Source organism: Cylas formicarius, unplaced genomic scaffold (assembly GCF_029955315.1).
Source record: "Cylas formicarius isolate icCylForm1 unplaced genomic scaffold, icCylForm1.1 PGA_scaffold_8__14_contigs__length_24414737, whole genome shotgun sequence".
NCBI lineage: Eukaryota > Metazoa > Arthropoda > Insecta > Coleoptera > Brentidae > Cylas > Cylas formicarius.
This window is the reverse complement of record NW_026844361.1, coordinates 17,509,477-17,518,063: the sequence shown is the minus strand read 5'-3', so window position 1 is coordinate 17,518,063 and position 8,587 is coordinate 17,509,477.

Below are 8,587 nucleotides of genomic sequence, written 5' to 3'. Positions count from 1 at the left end.
CTTATTGTTCTTTACGCTCACAAACTGTTGTCTATCTGTTAAATAGGACTTGAAAAGTTTGAGTGGAATACCACTCACTCCATAAAATTCAAACTTGCTCAAGAGAATCTGATGAGAAGCAAGAATCATTAAGTGTTCTCTCCTTTCCAGGCCCCCGACTATGTCTTCCACCAACCTCATCAAAGCTCTAGTTGTGAACAACTTGCTTCTGAGACCAAACTGGGCAGAGTGAAGTAATAGATTTACTTCAACAAATTTATATAGCCTCTATTTTAACAGGATTTCAAAAACTTTAGAGAAAACATGCTGATGATAGAGATAGGACGATAATTATCGACCATATGAGGGTCTCCGTTTTTAAATATTGGCGTTACTAAAAATTTTAAAATACCCTTTAATGCGAGTTTAAATTGATGAAAATTTTTTAGGTTCAGCATGTCAAATTAACTGCATGAGTCAAATTAACTTTTTTTATTTTTAAAAACAAATAGCGTAACATAATGCCCTAACAACATCTCTTAATCGATTAGGCATACATATAATCAAGTTCGCTATTGTTTTTTTGTGGAATATTAAGCCACTCTTCGCCTACTGCTAATTCATATGGAAGTTTGTTCCATTTTACCTTAGCAAAATTGCAGTTGACGCCTTTCCATATATTTATTTAAACACATTTCTTCGGCTTTTGCTTCGTTTCTACGACAGGGCACGAATCACCTGACATATCAATCGATATCGAAACCTACTAGCTTGAAATCTTATTTTTGTTATTTGTTCCGGATTTATCTTGATCAAACAAATTTGTTATACGTGACTGAAAAGCATTTTTAAAAGGGATTTTGAAAAAGTAGAAATTTATTATGGGGCCCTTAAGAAAATCAAAAGTTGATTTCTTTTAACCATATCTTGAAAATTTGAACGTTTCAGCTCCTATAAGGAAGATATTGTGGTTTTTCAAAAATGGTCGATTTTCTTTTTCGGCCTGTATCTAAACTTGCGTGTATAGAACTCGACCCATTGTGAACTTTTGACTTCAATTGATTTATTTTTTTTGAAACTAGTGACCAGATAAAAAAAAACTGTTTTAAAGATAATTTAGTATGCTTTAAAACGAGTTTAAATTGAATTAAATTAATTTCTGCTTTTTAGGTTTACCATAGTAAAATTACTGCACGAGTTAAATTAACTTTTTTTTATTAAACAAACGGGGTAATTGACAATTAGCAACTCGACACTTATTTTTTAATAATCGTTAAGACCTCCTCTTGCCCTAATAACATCCCACAAATGTTCGATCGGATTGAGCTCGAGACTGCATGCTGGCCACTCCATAACTCGAAAACCGAGGTAATGTAATCTTGCATTATCCTTGCGGTGTATGGCATTGTCATAAATAAAAATTATTTCTTTTCCAATGTAGTCGATATATGGTACCACGTAATATAGATAGATAGATAGATAGTTTTATTCACAAAGCCCAGAATGTATACAGTGGATGTTTCGTCAGGAAACGAGTACATTATAAAGTGTTATAAAGATACATGGAATTATGTATATAAACAATATGATAACACACATTTATCAGTACAGTATAGAACAGTTACAAATGGATATACAAACAGTACAAACATATTGACAAAATGTAGAGAAGATATCACTAAACTCATCAGGGCACTCCTGTAATATATGTTTCAAATTCTTTCAGGTAGTAGAAAGCATTGGTTGACAGAAGCTTTCTGATGCACTTTTTAAATTGTCTTGTAGATAATGCTTTTATGCTTTTAGGAAGCAAATTATAGTAATTTAGCGACTTTTTGTAGAACGTGTGGTTCAGTCTTGGCTTTAGAAGGTGTTCTCTGTTTCGGGTGTTATAACCGTGGACATCCGTGTGTTTCTTGTGAGAGCCTTTATTTTTAAGAACGATGATGAATAATTTAAATAAATATATGCAAGGCACTGTTAGTATTTTATACTTTATAAATATATCTTTGCAGGATAGCCTCGGGGGCAGTCTGAAAATCAACCTAAGTATTTTTTGCCTCTCCGCATCACTCGCTTGTCCCCAGTTTACGATATTATATGAAATAGACGAGTATGAAGAATCTCTGATTGTTAACATTGCAAAAAACGTTTTGTTCGGTTTATTACAAAGTCTACCTATGTCGTAGTCCCGTAATTCCACACGTGAACCCTCAAAGCTGAACGCTAGGTTAGTCAGAGGTTTAACGTACTGACCAGTGAATTCGATCGCAACAGTTTTTTCCAAATTTATGATCAAATGATTCTGTTTGCAAAAATCAACAAACTGTGCCTCAACATTAGAGAACCTATTGATCAGCTCCTGAGCTTTTCTTCCGGAGGCGAAGATGGATGTGTCATCCGCGTACATAAGAACGCGGCAGTTGCTATTGAGGAACTCAGGAAGGTCATTCACATACAGAAGAAAAAGTAGTGGACCTAAGATTCCTCCCTGGGGCGTGCCTAAGTTGACGTTGAACGGTTCCGAGTATATTCCATTCACTTTGGCCCTTATTTCCCTGTGTTTCATATATGATATTACCTCGAAACCCCAGGCATTCTAGTTTTTTTGCCATGATATTCAAATCTTAGGAATGGAAGGCGCCCGATAGATCAAAAAACCCTCTCACCCATGTCGATTTTGACGTAGATATACTGGACATTAGTCCCCGTTTCCGTTGAGTAACCAACACGGAAACCATGTTGCACATTCGATATAATGTTTTCTTGCTCCAAAAAATGTGTCATTCTGTCGTACATGGCCTTTTCGAGTACTTTAGAGAACCAACCTGCGATTGTTATAGGCCTATAATTCTCTATTAGCTCAGAGTCTCCCTTTTTGGAACACAGGAATCATTTTTGATTTTTTCAATAAAATATCCTCGATGTACCCCATATCATACAGGAACCACCTCCATAAGGGCTTTCCTGGTACACTTTTTTTCGTCGGTCACTACCGAAAAGGCATATTCTGTTTTCATCTGAGAACAGAACAGATCTCCTTGGTCCAATGACCAATTTAGATGATTCCTAGTCACTTTTCGAACTTCATGGACTTGTTGTTGGACTTGAAGCACATTAAGGTGACGAGTTCTTATTCTTATTGACACAATAAAACGGTCATCACGAGCCGTTGTAATTCGCCTTCTGACCGTTCCAGGGCCCCTAGCAAAGGATCCAGTCTTCTCATACCGTTGGCATACTCATCGAACTGCATCAGGCTAACACAATTAAACGCTATCCCAATGGTTAAAGACGAATAATGCGAAAATTTCAGTTGCAAAGGCGATTAATGTAAGCCTATAACAAGTTTGTTACTATTACTATAACTACTGCATTAACACCTTTTATTTGTCTATCCGTAGCTACCCATATAAAAGATCGGCACTCTTGATAAATTTAAACTCCTACTAAAGCATACTAAATTGTCTTCCAAATAGCATGTTCATTTTTTGTCAGATTGATAGTTTCTAGAAAAAAAAATACTCAAACCAAAAATGTACAGTGGGCCTATTTCTATGCACAGACCTTTTCCCGTAAAAATCGGAATCCCCGGGTCTTATTGTTACAAAAACAGAAGATATCAATTTAAAAGCGCTCTGTCTGGGTCAAATGGTTGCCTTTCCTTGTCGATTTTGATTAGATCAAAATCAGCTTTTTCGCCACTTATTGCACCGAAATCTGTAATCTATCGAATAAGTTGCGCATATATGTGCTAAATTTAACTGCTTCTAGAACCAATTTTGAGTAGAAAAGTTGGTAAGCAATACTTAAGTATGCGTCTCTCCATTTCTTCTGATATCGTTGTTCATTCATTCTTCGTTTTATTTCGTTGCTTGTTACTTTCGAAGAATCGATGAAATCGAATTTTTTGGCAACGAAACTCATATCTCGGCAACGGGAGATCCAGGCTCGAAAAAAAAATTTTTTTTTCAATGTCTGTCCGTTCTCTGTTCTCTGTCGACGCTCGATCTAGGGTACTGAAATTTGCATACTTTTTAGCCCTCTACGACATACATAAGCCTATAAATAAGGGCCCCGACCTGAAGCCGATTTTCGACTGGTTTTTAGGTTTTTAACTAGAATTTAGACCAGCGACGGAACCTATAGAAATTGGGGGGCTGGGGGGTCAGGAAGTATTTTTAAAAATTTAAAAACTGCGTTTTCGTGGGTCTAAGAAAAAAATCATTTCTCAAAAACGGTTTGCTCAATCAAAAAAAGTTCTACACCAAAATATTCGCAAGTCCCAGTGCCTTTACCTTTATTCTTGACAATTTTTACCAATGTACAGGGTGTGGCCAGAATTCACAAAATACTGAAAATTAGGTTTCTCTATTAAAGAAAATTTACTATAACTAGAAGTCTGTTTACTTTACACCAAAATATAGCTCTTGTAGATGGCTAGAACTTTTGTATTTAAAGTTTCTACCTATTGTACAGGGTGATCGCGATATTCCGTACAATATTAAAAAACGCCTTAGGCACCCTTAATTTGTAGCTTTCGATTTCAGATTGAGCAGAGGACTAGAAGTCCGGACCCACATTTGAAATTAGGGGCATTCAAATATCGCCAAGTATTTTTAAAAAAATGGAATTTTGTTTTGGGCTATTTTGGTTTCCAGAAAAAAAATATTTTCTCCAAAACTATTACCCTATCGGAAAAATTCTTTAACCAGCAGACACCGAAGATCGAGTACTATAACTTTTCTTGCAGACATTTTTTCGATTATATACAGGGTTTTTCAATTATAGACAAAAATCTAAAAGTTACCCTGAAAATTGTCCTTCTCCGGAGTAAATTATTAGCCTTAAATCAAAATTTGTAAAAAATATGGCTAATTGGTTTAAAAAGTGTCATAGGCCACATCTAGAGCTACAATTTTTGCATTTACGCTGTTTTCACGTTGTTTATTATTGCGGCACACAAAACATGTCTTTTCTCGAAAAATATTTACTCTATCGCAAAAATTAATATACCGGGAGACGTGGGAGATCCATTGCTCTAACATATGTTTCGAATTTGTATTAAATACAGGGTGTGTCATTTATTGACAAGGAATCTAAAAAATTCAATTATTACCAGTACAAATTGTAAAATTTACCGAAGTTTGCCGTAGCTTAGAAGTTCGACGAGATGTGAAAGTCACTTTATACAGCGATTTTGCGAAAGTTCCATAGTGGGCCGCAGGAGCACGATACAAAAACAATACAAAAAACCCCGAAGTTGTTTTTTTTTAAATAAAAATCTGGTCCGCGCTACGCGTGACGATTTTTCGAAAGGAATCTTATTAATATTGGCAGTCGCGAAACTGCTTTTTCTAAGAAAATCCATCTCTGCCGTTTGTCTGTCACGCTGTCCGATTCGTCCGGTCCATACAGCAACATATTTTGTACAACACTTTTACGCATTCTTAGTTTTGTCTGTTTACAGTAATAAGCAGTTTAATTAGCAAACTTCGATATCTGTTGCCTTTTTTGTATGGAAAATAATCGAAATAAAATGTCGATAATGTCGGTTTTTGCCCCCTTTTCGGAGCCTGACGGTTCTCACTTAAGTGATTAAAAATATTACTTCAGAACGTGTTTTCGAAATATTTACTTTGATCTTATAAAAAAAAGTCAACCGGAATGTACATATGTACGAGGTGTGTTCAAAAAGTGAGGTGATTTTTGTAATTGGTCAGGCTACGTACATCGATTTTCGATATATTTTTTTTGTTATGTTGATACACACGTCTCTAACATACGTCCATAGTTTCAACCAGTTTTGCAGGTTTATGTTTTTTGTTGTGAGACAGAAGCGTTAGACGTGTTTTGTGTGCTCGGTGATTCTCTGCTGTAAAAAAAAATGATACAATGGATTTGCATAACTTTGTTTGTAAAAAATGGAATGGAGTGCTGCAAAACACTTGAAATGTTGACAACGGCAGATGGTGAATTTACTTTGACCAGAAACAAGTTGTTCCAAGATCGCCGAAAAGACGCCGATGACGAACCTTGCTCGGGATGTCCCCGCAATATAACTGATGAAAGCGCTGAAGAAATTTCACTTCAAATGATTTGATAAAGACACGGTGTTGTCGAAACAATTGTCATGTAATTGTCGTGAAAATCTGAACTTCTAGCTCTTATTTATTTTGGTATATGGTTATGATGTCGAAGCTCGTCCCAATGGAAGAATCCAGAATCGCCAGGACCGAAAAAAACACGTTAAATTCGATTAAATGCTTTTGCTTACAGTTTTCTTTGATTATCGTGGTGTAGTACATCAAGAGTTCTTACCAGAAGGTCGACAAACAATACGAAGAAAACGCTTGGAATTCATAAATTTTGTGTCGCGATAATGCACCTCCTCACTCATTCTTGCTTGTGCCTAACTTTTTCTAGAAAAAGAAAACCACAATCATGTCTCAGCCACCATGTTCACCGGATATGGCCTCGCGCGACTTTTTCCTGTTCCCAAAACTCAAGAAACCCATGAGAAGATGGAGGTTTGGAACGATTGAGGAGAGAAAGAAAAAAATACTGGAAGAACGCAAGGCTATACCAGAAAGTGCTTACCAGAAGTACTTCGAGGGTTCAAGGGGACAACATTAAAATTGATAAATAAATAAATACTTTTTGATAAAACTCAAAAATCACTTTACTTTTTGAACACACCTCGTATGTTTGTAGTGGATACGAGGATATATTTAACGAAATTACCACTCAAAGTAAGTCGGTAACCAAACAATACTATGCTTCAAATCTCAAATGTGCATGTATTTACCGTATAAAACATTTTCGACAATTGTTCGGGTAAAAATTTGTAAATGTTATTTTAACCGAATAAACCGCAATTTGCTTTCTGACCGACAGGCAGTTTTTTTCGAATGTCCGTATAAAGCATTTCATGATTATATTTCAAGTGTGTTTGAATAAAGCGATAGAGAAATCTAGTTCAAAAAATGCCATTGAAGACGTGCGGTGAATTACCGACAAAATGGTAATCAAACGTGATCTAGAATAAATGTTTTGCTCTGATGTAAATTCCGCTTTGGTTTGGTTCACGACTCAATAACGGACATCTTGCATGAATTTTAAATTTGATGCAAAACGTCATCAATCATTTCATACTGACTTGCTGATAGTTATTTTTCTTGTCAAAAAATATTTAAATTAAACTCAGGGGCCTACAGTTCTGACGTCACAATAAATCGTAAACAGTTGCTGTTAATTAAAGAAAATTAATTAATTAATTGAAAATAAAATGAATTCTGGTGTTAAAGTCTTCTGTTGCATATAGCTGCAGTGTGGCAAAAGAAAGTTTCTACTTTTGGGCAAGTAAAGCCTTCATATCAATTGCATATTACATGAACTGATTTTGCTTTATAAATAATGAGTGTTTTTTTCGACGTATAGAACTTTAAGTTGGCATTACTGTTCAAGATGGCGACCGATTTAACAGCTGTCAAGTGATTTATTCTCAGTTTGGTTTGGCAATTCATCATGAATAGATTCCGCCTGAACAACGCTTGCAAATAGTACAATTTTATTTCGAAAATAATGGTTCTATGCGGAATACGTATCGCGCACTACGTCCATTTTATCGTGGACAAAATCGTCCATCAGAGCAATTAATTCGATTAACCATGGAACGTTTTCGCACCACGGTTACTCTTATGATAACTCGCATCCGCAGACACGCCGTACGGTGCGTACAGAAGAAGCTAAGCATTGAGGAACACCCGAATGAGTTCATCCTCCATCGATCACAGGAATTGGATCTGTGTCCATCCACTTTATGGAAGATTTTGCGGAAGGATCTTGGTTTACATGCTTACGAAATCCAACTCGTGAAAGAATTGAAGCCAAACGCTCATCAAGTAAGGCGTAGATTCGTCGAATGGGCCCAAAACGAGATTGCCGTTGTTCTCGATTTTCATAGGCGAATTTTGTTTAGCGATGAAGCGCACTTCTGGTTGAATGGCTACGTCAACAAACAAAACTGCCGCATTTGGAGCGAAGCGAATCCTCAAGTGTATGTCGAAACACCGTTACATCCAGAAAAACTGACTGTTTGGTGCGCTTTATGGGCTGGTGGAATCATTGGTCCGTACTTCTTCAAAAACGATGATGGCCAGAACGTTACAGTCAAAGGTGATCGGTATAGAGCTATGATTACTAACTCTTTCATTCCTGAATTGAATAACCATGATGTCCAGGAGATGTGGTTTCAACAAGACGGCGCAACATGTCACAGGAAGACACGTTTGATGACCGCCTAATTTCACGTTTTGGACCTGTGAATTGGCCTCCAAGATCTTGTGATTTAACACCGCTAGATTACTCTCTGTGGGGCTATGTAAAGTGATTGGTCTATGCGGATAAGCCACAAATGCTTGACCATTTGGAAGACAACATTCGCCGTGTTATCGCCGATATACGGCCACAAATGTTGGAAAAAGTCATCGAAAATTGGACATTTCAAATCTAAATTGTTCTAATTTGTTATAATGTGTTAAGATATGTGATGATATTTATTAAAACTTATGGAAAACGAAAGCTGCCTAGACTGCTAGGCTTACAA